The sequence below is a fragment of the Telopea speciosissima genome, chromosome 6 (genome assembly GCF_018873765.1).
Source record: "Telopea speciosissima isolate NSW1024214 ecotype Mountain lineage chromosome 6, Tspe_v1, whole genome shotgun sequence".
Taxonomy (NCBI): domain Eukaryota; kingdom Viridiplantae; phylum Streptophyta; class Magnoliopsida; order Proteales; family Proteaceae; genus Telopea; species Telopea speciosissima.
The window spans coordinates 32,593,377-32,609,420 of NC_057921.1; the positions used below are offsets into that span (position 1 = coordinate 32,593,377).

At 35.8% G+C, this 16,044-nt stretch overlaps 1 protein-coding gene across 1 annotated transcript in view; it reads right to left on the reverse strand.

Moving 5' to 3' along the window:
* LOC122664792 (serine/threonine-protein kinase 16-like) overlaps positions 1 to 7,984 on the reverse strand; it is a 28,860-nt gene extending 20,876 nt beyond the window's left edge. The window contains exon 1 of the mRNA XM_043860771.1: positions 7,956 to 7,984. The gene's annotated coding sequence lies outside the window, so the exon portion shown is untranslated. The remainder of the gene's footprint in view (positions 1 to 7,955) is intronic.
* Between the last annotated feature and the right edge of the window lie 8,060 nt (positions 7,985 to 16,044).

Below are 16,044 nucleotides of genomic sequence, written 5' to 3' on the forward strand. Positions count from 1 at the left end.
CAATTCTAAATGACAAATAATTTGTATATTTAAAAGAATAAAATAATTAACTTGAAATTTTTTAGTACACTTATGAGGATGACAAGACTTCATCATTATCATGGCACTAAAAGAAAAGATTATTGAGTTCTTCATTTGGTATGAAGTCAATTGTTCATAATAATCTTCCCTTTCATCTTCTGAAACCAATACATCACCAATGAACTTTGTTGCTTCTTTGATTTGAGGAATCTTTTTTCATCTTAGACTACAATAATAAGCTGTGTTTAAAATAGCAGTTGCATAGTGGATCATACCTAAAATATTTCCATCCCTTCTCTTATCGAAGATTCTTAAAATCTGGCCATACCGATAGTTTGCCTCCTTAAACTTCTCTAATACCTCCCTTGCTCTTTCCATTGCATCATACAAGTACGCTGAGGTAGCCCCATCATCATCGATCAAATGAAGAGCTCGAATGATTGGTTCCATAAACCTCAAAATCTCTTTTGACTCATTCCAGAATGACTCCCATTGAATAACATTTACCACACTATTTACCTCAACAGATCTAGAATTTCTTAGACTCCTCCACTCAGCTGATGCAACTAGGGGCCTAAGCTTCTCTTCCACTTCAATAATGGACTGAAGCATTAAAAAGTTTGAAGCAAATCTAGTCTTACAAGGATATTTTAGATCATTGTTTGTGAATTTCCTCATCAACTATAAAACAATTGTAGATCTGTACAAGTAATCAATAATGCTCTTTGCTTCATCAAAAATTTCTTGAACCCATATAACTTTTTCATGCATATTCTTTTAACATAAGATTAATACCATGAGCTGCACTTCGAGTCTTAACAACCAACGGTATTTTTCAAGAAGCATATCAAATGCATTTCCATAATTGGAAGTATTATCTGAAATTATTTGAACCACGATATTTGAACCAACACTTTTAATCTCTCTATCAAGAATATCAAATATAAATGGTCCAGGAAGAACATTCCTCTTCATAAAAAGAGCACCATCCGGGGAATAAGCAATCACATTAAGAAAACCGCTTCTTTAAGTCAGTCCATGAATCGGACATGATAGTGCAACCAGTTTCTATCCACGACAACTTTACTTCTTCAGCATATTTCTCAATATCCTTTCTTGCTTTAAAGATTATTCTACCACGAAGGGTAGAAAAACTTGGAATAGGAATACTAGGACCATATCGGGCAATACACTTCAACAAATTAATGAACGCCTCTGATTGAACAACATTCAAAGGAATATTGTTCTTGATAAAGAATTCATGGATGTAATTCGCCTCAGTTGGATTATCCATCTTAGGGATCATTTCCTCCATAGTGGATTGTCTTTGACCATATATAATTATGGTGGAAGGAGTTGAACCAACCCCACTCGTGATAGTTGTAGTCCTACGCTTTTTACTATTTGATTTAAAATTAACAATAAGAACAGCTTCTCCTTGAACATCATCAACTACTTTTTCACAAAAGACAATATCATGACCACTAATTTTAGCCAAATGATACTTGAGACAAATGACCCCTCAATAAAATTGTTTTTCACAAAATTTACATTTCAAATGACCATTATCAATTTGATCAACATGTTGTCAAAACTTATCTTTTTGTCTTCCCATTTTTCCTACTTGTTGAAACAAACAAAACAATAATTATTATATGTTACAATAATCTAAATAAGACAAACTCAGATTGGTAAAAGAATAATACAAAAACCTAAATAAGACAAACTCCGATTGATAAGAGTAACACTATATGAATTAGTTTCCCAAAGAACCAATGGAGATGACAATGGAAATACCCATTATAGATACCAGGTTCTGTGAATCTGAGTCTGAAAAAATTAATCCATTAAAAGTAACATTTAAAACTCATATTGGTAAAGGTAACATTAAAAAACTCAGATTGGTAAAAGTAACATTAAAAAATTCAGATTGGTTGCACACTTGCAAGTTGCAGAGTAGTTGATTGCTTTAATAAATAAAAAGGCAAAGCATGTGGTTTTGTTTTTTTTTTTTTTTGTTTTTGGTAAAATAGAGCATGTGGTTTACCTTTTAAGATCAGGATCATAGGTAAAAGTTGATTGACAAACAGAGAAGCGTGAAAAACTCAATAAGAAATGAGGAGAGAGAGTAGTGAGATCATCTAAAAAAGGGTTTATATAAATGCTTAAATCTCTGTGATCTGGTGATTCTAATCAAGTGATGAAACCTTGAAGAGATGTTACTTTTGTTTTCTGGTCATCAGAATTATTTCCATAATGGTTGGAGATAAATGATTTTTGATTGATTGTGTAACGCCCCCAAAATCACCCTAACGGTTTAGGGACATTGACGGTCCACAAGATCGTTTATGTCAAGGAGATATGAACCGGAGTAGAACCAACACACAAACACATGTCTAAAATATATGCATTAAGACTTCAACTAAAGTAGGGTAGTTAAACTAAGCTATTACAATTTCCAAATTAAACTTAAAATTCTTAAATAAATGTTATAATCTCCAAAATTAAATTAAACTCAAACAAATTATAAGTTCTTCCAAAATTGAAAGAAAGTGTAAAGTTTCTAATAGTAGTTGTTTTCTTCTAATCCAAATGCTTCATCCTCTTGGACCTCCTCCTCTAGTACATCCTCACATCTAGGTTCGCATTCATAAAGTTGTTCATCTGAAAAATGGTGAGGGTAAGCTTCGGAAAAAGCTTAGCAAGTAAATCCACAACAACTATACAGGTGTGAAAATATGCACAAGTAATACAAAATGTAAAGACATATAATAGTATGTATATATATATCCGAAAAAAAAAATAAAATGATCATAACCATATTTGCTTATCACCACTACCGTAATGAAAAGTATATATGACAACAATCAACAAAAGATATATCGAAAGAATATAAAATAACAAACACATCACTCCCTAATGGACTAGTGTGAGCTAGTAACCATACACTGATCAAGGCCCTCATGATAGTGGCGTATGAACTCCAGCTATGATCAACTACAACACCACTGTCCCCTCTCAACATCAAGAAACTAATAGAGAAACTAGTGACCAAACTTGCCCCAGCCCTCCTGGAGAGTTTTTGATCATCACTCCTCTTTCTAGTAGCCCATATAGCTCCAATAAGGGTACGTAAACCCGTAGCTCAAAAACCCGCCGACTTATCCTTATCCCAACACTTTAACCCATGTCAGTAAGGTAACAGAAAAGAACATTCATGCTTATACATAAAGCTATACAACAAGTCTAGAACTTAGGGTTAGCCACTCCCTATAATCCAAACACTAAAATGTTTAATCAAGAGTTGTAAAAGAAAGAAAGAAAAAACTTAGAAATAAATCGAGTTTCATCAACATATCATGGCATAGAATGCAATACATAAATCGAGAAGATTTGACAAAATCTTCGCACAAAGTTGTCATCAAGTATATTCAATTCCAATAGAATATAAATCGGTAAATCAAATAAAAATCATATTTAAATGCATCATCCAAAAATATCATGCATTAGGTTATAATTATGAAGAATCATCCATAGACCTTCATCATACTATCAACAAATAGACATTGGATTCATTAGTCTATAAACATGACATTATTAAAATTTTGCTCACACATATGTGACTTAAATCATAAGGAAATCACCATTCCTTGCAAGTGATCATGTGTGAACAATTTAATTGAGTAAAAAGGATGAATGAAATATGTTTTTGGCATGATAAATCTCAATCTAAAACTAAATTCTAGATTTAAACAATGTTTTAAAACAAATTTTATATGAAGAGAAAATATCAAGTATAATGGTTGAAGATCTACTCACCTTGTGTGAAGCAATTAGGGTTTCTATAAGTGACCTCAAATCAATGCTTCAATAATGTTGATATATCTCTTTCTAATTCAGAATCACTTTAATGGAGTTCTATGATTAAGGTAATGATGAAATCAACATCAATGTATTGCTTAAACTCGGATTTGGGAAACATAGATTTTTGACAGAATGACCTACCTTCAGTAAATCAGTAATATCTCTTTGTTCCAATATCTGTTTAGGTTGATTCAAGTTGGGTTACGAAGATAAAAGATGAGGCTACGTTTTATTGTGAAATAGGATTTTCCCAATTTAGCTTAAAAAAGGATCAAAATTAGACGACAAATTGCTGGTTCTGCACAGTCCGAATTTCCTTATTCTCCTTCCTTTTTCTTCTTCTTCTCTTCTTCTTCTTCTCTTCCTCTCTATAGTCCACGAATTTTCCTCTTTTCCTCTCTCTCTCTCTCTCAAATTTGTGATAAAAGGAATGAGGATTGGGATTTAGTTATGGAGATTTAATCCTAATAAGAAAGAAGATGGGAAGAATCCAATTTTATCTTTAACTACATCTATTTTAAAAGGAATCTTGACTTAAGATTTTTAAATTAAAATTTAAGATTAAGTAATTTAATTTTAGCTAAAATTCTTTTTTTATTGGGATTTTATTTTATGAAGACTTTCTTTTTTCAAGTTTGAGTTTCCAACCAATTAGAGATTGCCACCTCACCTTTCCTTATCAATCCATAATACTTCCCTAGCTAAAATCTATGACCTCCCAAGTTAGAATCGTGGAAGCCCATTCTAAGCCCTATAAATTATAAAAATAAAATATTAAATTGCTCCTCTAAAGAATAGAACCTTAGACTTCTAATAAATTGAATTAAATGTCTAAGCATTAGACTAGGTTACTCACTATGAATTATTTTCCAAATCAAATTATATGTGTTATAAATAAAACCCTAATTCTACACTTAGGCAAGGAATAAACTCAAAATGAGGGTGTTACACTAGGACACACTACTTACCATGCATGCATGTGTGCACCTCCAGCTAGTCCAAGTTCCTACACTTCAGCTTTCCCTAATCCTGCATTAGGTAAAAAGACCAAATTATCCCTAGTCCAAAATCAGGGTATTACAGATTGGGTGTTGAGAATTCTGCCTAGAAGCTAAAAATAGGTTTCAAAATTTGTCAATACAATCTATAAAAAAAAAAAGGATGACAGTTAAGCGTGCCCTTCATAAACAAAACGAAATTGAATTACAGGTTGTATAAGTGTATAACCAAGAGAGAGAGAGAGTAAAAGCATGAAGAAGCAAACCTCAAGGCTACCTCCGCCTGTGAAGTCGAAACTCAATGCCCAAGAGAAGAGAGGGTCTGAAAAGAGAAAATAAAAACAGAAAAAGGGCAGATCTCGCCTTTTGGCATCACTAATTAAAGGAACGTCGAATGTAGGAAGAGTTCATCATTGAAACTGAAAGGAAACGAAAATGAACTTCCATCTATACAACATCTAGCTGGTAAGGATTTGAAAAAAAAAGCGTAGAGAGCATGACACAGTCAAAAGAGAGGAAAAAGGAAGAGAATAACCCCTTTGATTTTTTCCATGCCTTGAGGGGTATTTGGCAAGGATGCCCCCTAAGTCCATACTTATTCATTGTGGCTATGGAAGTCTTGTCCAGGTTGTTCTCTGCTTATCGTGATTTGAATCTTTTCCAGGGAATTAAGATCTCCAGGTCAGCTCCTGAACTATCTCATCTTCTTTTTGCTGATGATATTTTCATATTTTGTTGAGCTACTCAAGATGATATCTGGACAATTAAGGCTATTCTTGATATATTCTCTGACCTTTCTGGACAAGGGATTAATTTGTATAAAAGTAGAATTCATTTTAGCAGAAGTGTACTTGCAACGGATAGAAATTTTCGTAGTTCCCTCATTGATATAAAGAAAATGTCAAAAGACTCGACTTACCTGGGGACTAACCTTTGTCATTGTAGATCAAAAGTTAAAGAACTTGAGGGAGTGGTGGCAAGGATGCAAAGAAAACTTTCCCCGTGGAAGTCCAAGTTTTTATCCTATGCTGGTCGTAATGTCTTAATTCAATCTGTGTTAGCCTCTATCCTTGCTTAAAGTGTGTCAAAATATCGATTCTATTTGTCTTAACTTCTGGTTGGGTAATTTTGGGGGGAACAAGAAAAAAACTTTTCTTATTTCCTGGGATAGAATATGTATGCCTAAAACAAAAGGGGGACTGGGTTTTTGTAAGGTTGAGCACCATAATAAAGCCTTACTGATGAAACTAGGACGGAGACTACTCACTAAGTCATCCTCTCTTTGGGCTCGTGTCCTAAAAGCTAAATACTTCCCCAAATTGTCCTTTTTTGATCAAAATACGCATGCAAAAAATGGCTCTTGGACTTGGAATAATATTTCACATATTATTCCATCTTTGGAAAAAATGTTACTCAAGAAAGTAGGGAATGGTAAATCTACTTTCTTCTGGTCTGATAAATGGATTCCATCTCTCTCAGGTAATCTCTTGACCTCATCTCTCACTTCTATTGATCATGTTGATCGCATGAGTAACGTTGAAAATTTTACTATGGGTTCTGATTGGAATTCGGCTTTGTTAAATGATTGTTTACCTTTGACTATCTCTTCCTAAATTCAAATGATTAATATTTCTTTGTCGGATGACAATTGGTGGTGCACCAGTGCCAAAAATGGAATCCTGAGTACTAAACTAGCTGCTAGGGAGCTTAATTCTAATTTTGTTGATAGCAATTTTTTTTATCAAATCTTGCTGGAAATTCTTTTGGAAACTCACAATCCACCCAAAATTTAAATTATTCTTGGCGTTTGCTAAATGCAGGACTCCCACTCAAGGCTACTCTCTCAAAATGGCTTTAGATCAACCCTTCCTGTGCTCTATGTGGAAATTGTGTTGAATCCTCCTGGCATTTATTTTTATCTACGATTGGGTTAAACACATTTGGGTGGTTGGACCTCTGGGGCTGAGGATTGAATACTTGGCCTATGCAAGTCTGAAAGATTTATGCTTGGCTTTTTATATCAATCACAAACTGGATAAATAGTCTTTAGTATGGTTTTTTAGTGTATTTATTATAACATGTTATTATGTTTGGGCAGTAAGAAACAAAGTTATCGTAGGGTTAGAGCAACCCAATCCAATTTGGATAATGAACAATATCAACAAATGGCTGATAGGCTTAAAATTACCCCCCCTCAACTTCATCCCATGATGTAAGCTATAGCAATGAGGAGGTTTTATTAGCTCTTTCTTCCGTTGTCTTACTTGTACTCAAATTTCCTGCTTTAATCTGTGCAGGATACCATATACTATACCTAGACTAAGTATGGCATGATGGTCATATAGCTTTTTGCTAGGTGGCAGATTTACCTTTTTTGCTGCAGGTTATATATACTCTACCACGTGTATGGAACCCGAACTATTTAGTATTCGGACAGGCCTTGACCATGTTACTAGTATGGGGTTGAAAATAAAAGAAGTATGGTGGTCAAATCAATAGATCATTGATGTTCTTCCATCTCCAACTAAACTCCCGTGGCCTTGGGATCTTATAAAAGATTTGGTCTATATTTCTGATATAGCTCAAGATATATGTTTTAATCCTCAAGGAGACAACTTTTGTATAGGTCTAGCTATGAACCTTGCTAGATATGCCCAATCTAAGAACACTATATATTTCTCTAACTTCTAGTAATATATTTTGTTTTTAACCATCAAAAGAAAAAAAAAGAAAAAAAAAAAAGACCAGGTACCAATGAAAGAAGCAACATGAACTCAGATGACCCTTTTTGCCTTTTCTATACCAAAAGTAAGCAAGAATGGTAAATGGTTCAAAACAAATGGGTCGAAGAGATATCTTAAATCCGCAAGTATAATACGGCGAATGTCAACAGAGGAGAATCACAGAATCAGAAATAAACAAAGGGTTGTGGGAGGGCGGCTTACCGTTTGCCTACTTGCAACGGTGGCCGGAGGCCCGAAGTCGTTGGACAAGTAGCAAGATGCCTTGAGCCCTGAGTCAGCCGTTCTTTGCTCTCCCAGTCTCCCCCAAGTCCAATGTAGTCTCTGTCATTCTCTCTCTCTCTCTCTCTCTCTCTCTCTCTCATAGTCTCATGTCAAACTAAAACTGTAAAAGTGTAAAAGTGAAACCCTAAAAGCAAGCTAAAATCGTAAAAGGTTTTTTTTTTAATTTTTTTAAACCACCGAATTATTCGTGTATAATTCGGTTCGTTCGAATATAAAGTGACTTTTAAAATAATTCAAACAAAGTGCGACTTTTTCTGACTTATATTTTAAAAACAAATTCGAACAAAACTAATCGTACTATTCGGAATTATTTGCTTTGGCCAATAATTCGTGAATAATTTGGCGAATTAAATAACTAGGCGCTAGACACAAATCAACACCTTTGTATGCAAAAAGACCATTCAGCCCTCAGTGAAATTGAGAATCACATCCAAATTAGTTCCTCTACGCGCATTTTTATTGGCTATCACACTAGTACACGGGCTACACGACTAGTTAGCATTCTCTTGCTTTAATAATATTTTCGAACTTTGGCTTTTTCAATAAATTTCCCAAAATGGATAAGATGACGAATCCAATACGGATTTTCGACTATCCATTTAGGAGAAAGTTTTCCTTTACTATATAGTGAAGATACATCACACCATCGTAGGATTCACAAACCCCTTTATGGTTTTAATATAATTCTCAAAAATACCCTCCTACATACATTTGAAGCCCCACAGTGAAAGGATTCTCATTCTCCGTGGCTTATGAAAACTCCTGTCTATCCATTTATATCTCTACTTACAAGCTTCATCTCTCAGATTTCTCCAATTAAGTGATTATAAGTATTAGATATTTAGTGTGCAGTCTAAATCAATCATGTGTCATTTTCATATTCAAATTCAGTCACATAGACTCCCATTTAGGCACACTCCCGTATATATCCATACATTCCCTTTGTAGTCCCTAAACCCTCTTGGTAGTCCAAAATTTGTTCAATTCTTTATTTAGTCACGTGACCAACTTCTTTCCCAGTTGAAATTTAATATATGAGCAACGGGCCTTGGGGTCTGCTTACCCATAATTTCAGCATCATTTGACATTTCACATCGCAGATTTAATTGTTCCCATAGATTCTTCCATTCTATATTTGTAGCACTCATCAAATCCGGGTAAAAGATATGGGTGTTGGCCCTCATGCGCCCTCATTAGATAATGGTTGTTCTTTCATTTCTTTTACTTTCTAAATACGAAAATTATAATTATATCAAAGACATAATGCAGTGGAAACTCTAAAATCACCACATATATACAACTAATCACTTGTATTTGAATACTATCACATCATTTGTTACATCTCTACTATCTTCTGTTAATTGCATCAAGTAATATTTCGCAATAGACACATCTCAAAGTACATCAAACATCAAAATGTCTCTCTCTCTAATCATCTACTCTTAGGGCCTAACTTCCTTTCTTTGGCTCTCCAGATACAATCTGTACACTAGCACTCAACATATAAATACTCTGTAAAATAATCATAAGTTGTAGGGTGCGCTAAATTAGCCCAGTGATATCATGCTCACGAATACAAAAATTATATTGTTGGATAAAATTGCTATAAACTTACTATTATCATAATCTATCAAATCTGGAATATTATATTTGATCATACATTAGTTGGCATACATGATACTCTAAACAATGAAAACATCATTTATTCTCTTTCTTTGGCTAATTAACTTTATGAATCTGGTCATTTGTGTGAACTACCATAGAGTTCTGAAAGGGGTGAAAATGCAAAAATTTGTAATTTTGGGGCCCTGTGAGGATCCAACTATCTCTGAAAGTACATGATCTTTGAAAGTACATGATCTCCATCCTAGCCGGTGGTCAAAGCGTTAGAGAAGACATATGATCTCCACCATGGCCGATCACCAAAATGTTGGGGAAACCATACTATAATCTCTCTGTAATCATCCAATACTTAAACCCCCACTAGAAAGGGTTGGCAGTCACAGGGACTTTGCTATACTTTTCTTTGCTTTCTTTTTTTGAGCCACTAGTGCTCCTTTAGGGTTTGCATGATAATAGTTTTGTTTATCTATTTCTCTGTTTTTTTTTTTTCCTAGAAAAAAAAAATAGAAATCTATTTGTTAACAATGGTTCATTTTTTTGTTCCTAGGAATGAATTGGGACAAAAAAGTTGCTAAGAAATTTTTTTTTTTTAAAAGCTTCAATTTGAAGCTTCTCCATCCCAAAAATAAAAGGAAGAAATAAGGGGGGGAGTTTCTCTTTAATGAGCACATGGTTAATTTGATGGGCAAAGTCATAATTTCATGTTCTAAATAAAACACCACCTTCAATGCAACTTCAACAAAACCACCACCACCACCATCACCACCACGACCTCCACTTCCATCACCTCTACCACCGCTAGAATTGGATGTTTCCAGCTGCTTAGTCTAAATAAAAAACTACCCAATCTGCACTTCAAGCGAAAAATTTTGTTAACTCGAGTTTTAATGTTATGCTGTCACCTAAGCCTTCCCTAAACTCGGGGGTAAATTTGTTTCTATCAAGGAGCATTTTGGAGCTCAGCTAGCCATGTTGAAAGAAGCTACCCCTGCTAAGGTATTACAAGAGAAGCCCTATGCTACCAATGAGAGCAACCATACCCCTAGTGGTACTGCTAATAACAATAGCAGTCCGCTTACGGCTTAAGTAAGTGCATATTGCTTCTAAGAGAGCTCAGATGAAATGGTTTTTGGTTTTTGTGTGAATTGGTTGTTCATCTTCCTTTAACAACAGGGCTGGGTTGGCCACCAATTAGATCATTTAGGAAGAAAACTTTGGCAACCACTTCCCAAGAACAATGATGAAGTCGATGGGAAACCAGACCCTTGTGCTCTTTTCGTTAAGGTCAGCATGGGCGGTGCTCCTTATTTGAGGAAGCCACCTCCACCATCGTCACCACCACCACCACCGCCACCACTGCAAGCACTTCCATCACTACCATCACCACCACCACCAAATTTTTCGGTATCCAATGGTATTTTTGAAATTTTATAGAAGTTCTAAAAATAGAAATTATTGTGCATACAAACACATTTTTAAATCTTTTCTAGCCCAGAAATATAAATTACTATACTAATCCAAATACAATTTTTTGTCCATAAATTTGGCCTAGAAACAGAAATACAAAAAGCTATTTTTGGAATAGAAACATGGCCTAGAAATATAAGTGTTATCATTCAGGCCCTTATTTTATTTGTAACCTCCACTTCCAGTCCACACTATCTACCTCAACTCCAAGGTGAGCTGGACATTGATGGAATCTCTGCTATCATCTCTTAGCTGGTGAATTGAACATTAGGGGATCCCATGATCCCTCCCATTCCTTTTGTTAAACTAGACATTGATGAAACCTTCAGTTTTAGTTCTTTTCTATTTTTACTGTTCATTGATGAGTTCATTCCATATCTTGCTTAATCAATTCATAAAATAGCATTTCATTTAATGAAAACATACATAATATTAATGACAATGATATACATATAACTACTGGGAAAACATGCAACGATATTGTAGAATTCCCCTCACCTGTTTGTGTTTCTCTACTGTATTGGTTCTACTGTCCTCAAACAATCGTATATGCTAATCCTCTGTCACTTTTGGATCAAACTAGATCCCTAATAGCCATTAATACTTATTAGACTCTCTTTAATACTCTTAGAATAGTAGGCAAGGTCCCCCACCATTCCTACTTAACAAAACCTCTCTTTACAACCCTGCTTGGGGCATTTGGGCACTATCGATCGATCACTAGGTCGAACCAATAGACTGGTAGGGAAACTCTCACATCAAGAATGGGGATTTTGCTACTCTTCCCCCAAGAACACTACGGGATTTCTGTCACTTTTGGATCAAACTAGATCCCTAATAGCCATTAATACTTATTAGACTCTCTTTAATACTCTTAGAATAGTAGGCAAGGTCCCCCACCATTCCTACTTAACAAAACCTCTCTTTACAACCCTGCTTGGGGCATTTGGGCACTATCGATCGATCACTAGGTCGAACCAATAGACTGGTAGGGAAACTCTCACATCAAGAATGGGGATTTTGCTACTCTTCCCCCAACAACACTACGGGATTTCATCCTCTTTCATTCTAAGTCGTTTTAACACTTAAACAATACTACTTGGGAACTTCCTAAACAATTAAAACACATCAAAACACCCAAAAGAATAAAAAAGGGCTTAGGGTTTACCTTTTCAAACTCAAAACCCTAACTAGAGAACTTTTCTTCCGATCCTCTACGATCCAAGGACTCGTGACTCACGATCTGATGCACGAATCCTCAAGTTTTGGCCTCAAATCCCTTCTCTTTCTCCCTTTCTCATTCTTTTTCTCTTTTCTTTCCCTTTTCTCTCTAATTTTTCCAACTTTTAGAACATGTGAAATGACCCGATTCCCACCTAATAACCTGTCGACCGGTTCCACAACTAACCTTATGCTTGATCAACCAGATGATTACCAAATGGTGAAATTCCATCCGATTATCTGACGGGTTGACTGGTAAACAACAGGTTCCAGTTGGTTCGGCCCTTGTGAACAAACCCTGGGGACATCCGGTTGATCGGATCCTGCTTTTCAGGCAAAAAACTTTTTTGTTTTTTGTTTGTCCTCTCTAGGTGGCAACTCAAAAAACTTTGTCATCTCTCAAATAGAGATTGAAGACAACAACCCCACCACCCTCCTGTCATAGGGAGATTGACCAGGCGAAGGTCCAAATACCAAATAATACAACCACACACCCCCTTGTGGCCAGAGGAGCCACAAAGCAACAAAACCCCACTACCGATTGGGAAGGAGACACTTACAAATAGTCAAAGAAAGAAAAACCTGCCACCACGAACACCTGAAACACTAGAGATAGAAAAATAACATACAACTACAAAGGTTAAAACCAAGAAATCAAACAAAGAGAAAGAGTAAGCGCCATTGTAAAGCCAACAGAGGATAGCAAGAGCAAGGAGGACGATGATGGAAACTTTGGAAAACGCAAAACCAGGTGAAGTGACAAGGTAAAGTAAGATAAAAAGCGAAGAAAAGTAAATATAAGATCAAGGAAATTTGATCTGCAACTTTTTCATGTGAGTGTGAAACAAGGATGAACCTTTTTTTCATTTCGGCCTCATGTTTCTTATTGGAGTTCCTCGAGCCATAAATGAGCTATCAACCAATCTCTCTATGTTCACACACAAGAGATATAACTACTAAATCATTGTGATGTATCTTAATTAAAGAAAGTGAATACGTTCTTTGTCTAGGAGCGTGGCCCTTGTGTCACCGCATAGGCCAATGGGAGTGCGTATAGAAACAACGATAGGGGTGGGGCATTTTCGCCTTTTATGAGTGGGGCGGTCATTCGCCCTTCCTTGTATTTGGGCACAACGCATACGCTCTCAAACGGAGTTCTTTTTCCCTTCAAGAAAGTACAAGGAAAATGTTAAATGTAGAAGTCTAGACAAAATGAAATCTCAGTGGAAGTAGATGATATTTAGCACATTTTAAGGTTTAAGTTGATGTACTCCTCCTTTATTTCATTATTTACTTGCTAGCATAGTAATAATGTATCTTCTTACTTTTTTTTTTTTTATAAAAGAAAGTACTATTTTAAAACGAGCAAGAAGAACTTGAAGCCTCCAATTACATAAATCTAGTAGCTAGCCAAGGATTGGTAAGCAGCCAAACTGTCTTACTTACTAAAGACAATGCTTTCCAAGCTAAAGAATACGCAAAAACATTTGCATCTCAAGAAGTGTAGTCAAAGGAGCCAGAAAGGAAATTCATTGTTAATATCTGGATATCCTTGATAATGCCTGTGAATTAAATCGGAGGATCAGAAACTTGATTCTTGATTAGGCTGAGGAGGGTAGCATTATTTGATTCAATCAAGACATGAGATAGACCAGCTTCATGAGCCATCGTAAGTCCATATCGTATTGCAAGATCTCAAGAAATAAATATGGTTTAGATGCCGCATAAATTGGGGGTCCTATAGAATTTCTTAGAACCACACCTATGTCTCTTGCCACGAAATTAAGATGAAGCGCTACGTTGTAACTAATTTTAGTTAAACTAGAGGTTGGGAGAACCAACGATCGTGAGATCTTTCTTAACTTACCAAAACTCATCACAATTTGTTGTGCTTTGTTGAAAACCTTCTTCGGAGACCAACTTCGATGGTTGAAGACGAGATCATTTCTAGTAAACATAAGTACCAACATATGAAAGAAATGTGGCTCAAAATCATCCTCCTTTTTTCTTTGCTTGGAAATTGAACTTGATCCCATTTTTGTAACCATCAAGACAAAGTCAAGGAACTCTTATTTGAAACGATATAAGATAAGTTACAACCGAATCATGTAGCCCGAGCAAAAGGGCAGTCCAAAGAATGTGATCCCCCCACTTCCACTTCACAATTGCATATTTTACAGCTTATATCGATTGGAATGTGATGCTTGAGAAGGCCTTCCCCAGAAGCAATATCTTGAGCACAACATTTCCACAAGAAATATTTAATCTATGGAAGATTTACTTGATGATTCCTCTGATTTGAAATGAGGTGGTAAGCAATCTTAATGGAATATATGTCGTTGAGCACTCCTCCCCACATCTGGACATCAGCCCTTGGGAATAGACTTAATTTGATATCCAAGATGGCATGTTTGTCGAAAGGCTGAAAATATAGATTTGATAACTCTTCTTTCCAAGTCTAATTCTCATGATCTATTAGATCAACCATGTTGACCAAGTTGCATTACAGAAGCTAAGGGGATTGAATTCAGAAATTAGACGAGGATGGAATCCAGTTGGAATCCCAAATGTTAGCATTCTCGCCAGTGCCAATAACCCATAAAAGCCCACTGGAGAGGACTTTTCTGCTTTCAAGAAAGCTGTGCATGCCCAAGATGGAGAATTACATGGATTTTTTTTTTGAAGAAAGTCGGTGTTTAGAAAGTAAGTCGCATTCATGAACTTCGTCCAAAGTGAATCAGGATCCTCCCAAAGTTGCTATGTAGCTTTAGATAATAGAACTTGGTTTTGCAAATTGGATCTCTGAAAGTGAGACCGCCCCTGTCCTTGGAACGACACAAATGTCACCAAGACATCCATTATAGTTTCCTTTCATCTTCACACTACCTTAGTAAAAATTTCAAATTTCTATATGTATCGAATCATGATGAGAGCTTGGTAGAAAAATGGGAGGCGCGCTGCATAGCTTGACATTGAACACGCCACTGATTTGATAAGAACTTTCCCCATTGTGGGAGAAAGAAGGTTCTATTTCCATCCATGTACTCTCTCACATGTTTTATTGGAGACCTCCTTGAATAGCTCAGAATCAAAACCCCTATTTCCACTAGGAGACACATATGGAACCTTCAAAATATGCGAAAACCACCTCTTAAATCTAACTGGTGTATTTGGGCTGAAGGGAAGGGTTAACTTCTTCAAATTAACTTCCTAGCCACTCGCTTTACAATAAGTCACAAGGCAATCCTTAAGGTGGTTAATATTTTGGAGTTTGACTTCTGAAAATAAAATACAATCATCTGTGAACAACAGGTGAGACATTGGTGTGGACAATTCCTTACTTTAATCCCTTTAAGAAGTTGATTATCCTCACCTTCGTTGATGATCGAGCTAAGCACCTGGGAGCATAAGATAAAAATAAACAGAGATAAAGGATCTCCTTGTCGAATCCTCCTTGTTTGGGAAAACAACCCCCTCTTAGTCTCATTAATAAGTACAGAATACGAAACTGAAGAGATACATTGTATAACTAATCTAACCCAATAACTACAAAAGCCCAATTTAAGCAAACATTTTTTAATAAAACCCATTCCAATCTGTTGAATGTCGTTTTCATATCAAGTTTAAGGGCTAGGAATTTCTTTTTACCCCTCCATCGGTTCTTGATGTAATACAATTTGTGCGCGGTGAAGATATCATTGGATATCAGCTGGTCAAGGACAAAAGCAGATTGAGCAGGAGAGATAAATCCTTGGAGAGCGCCTTCAAGTCTATCTACCATGACTATGGAAATGACTTTAACCAACACTCTACATAAGCTAATC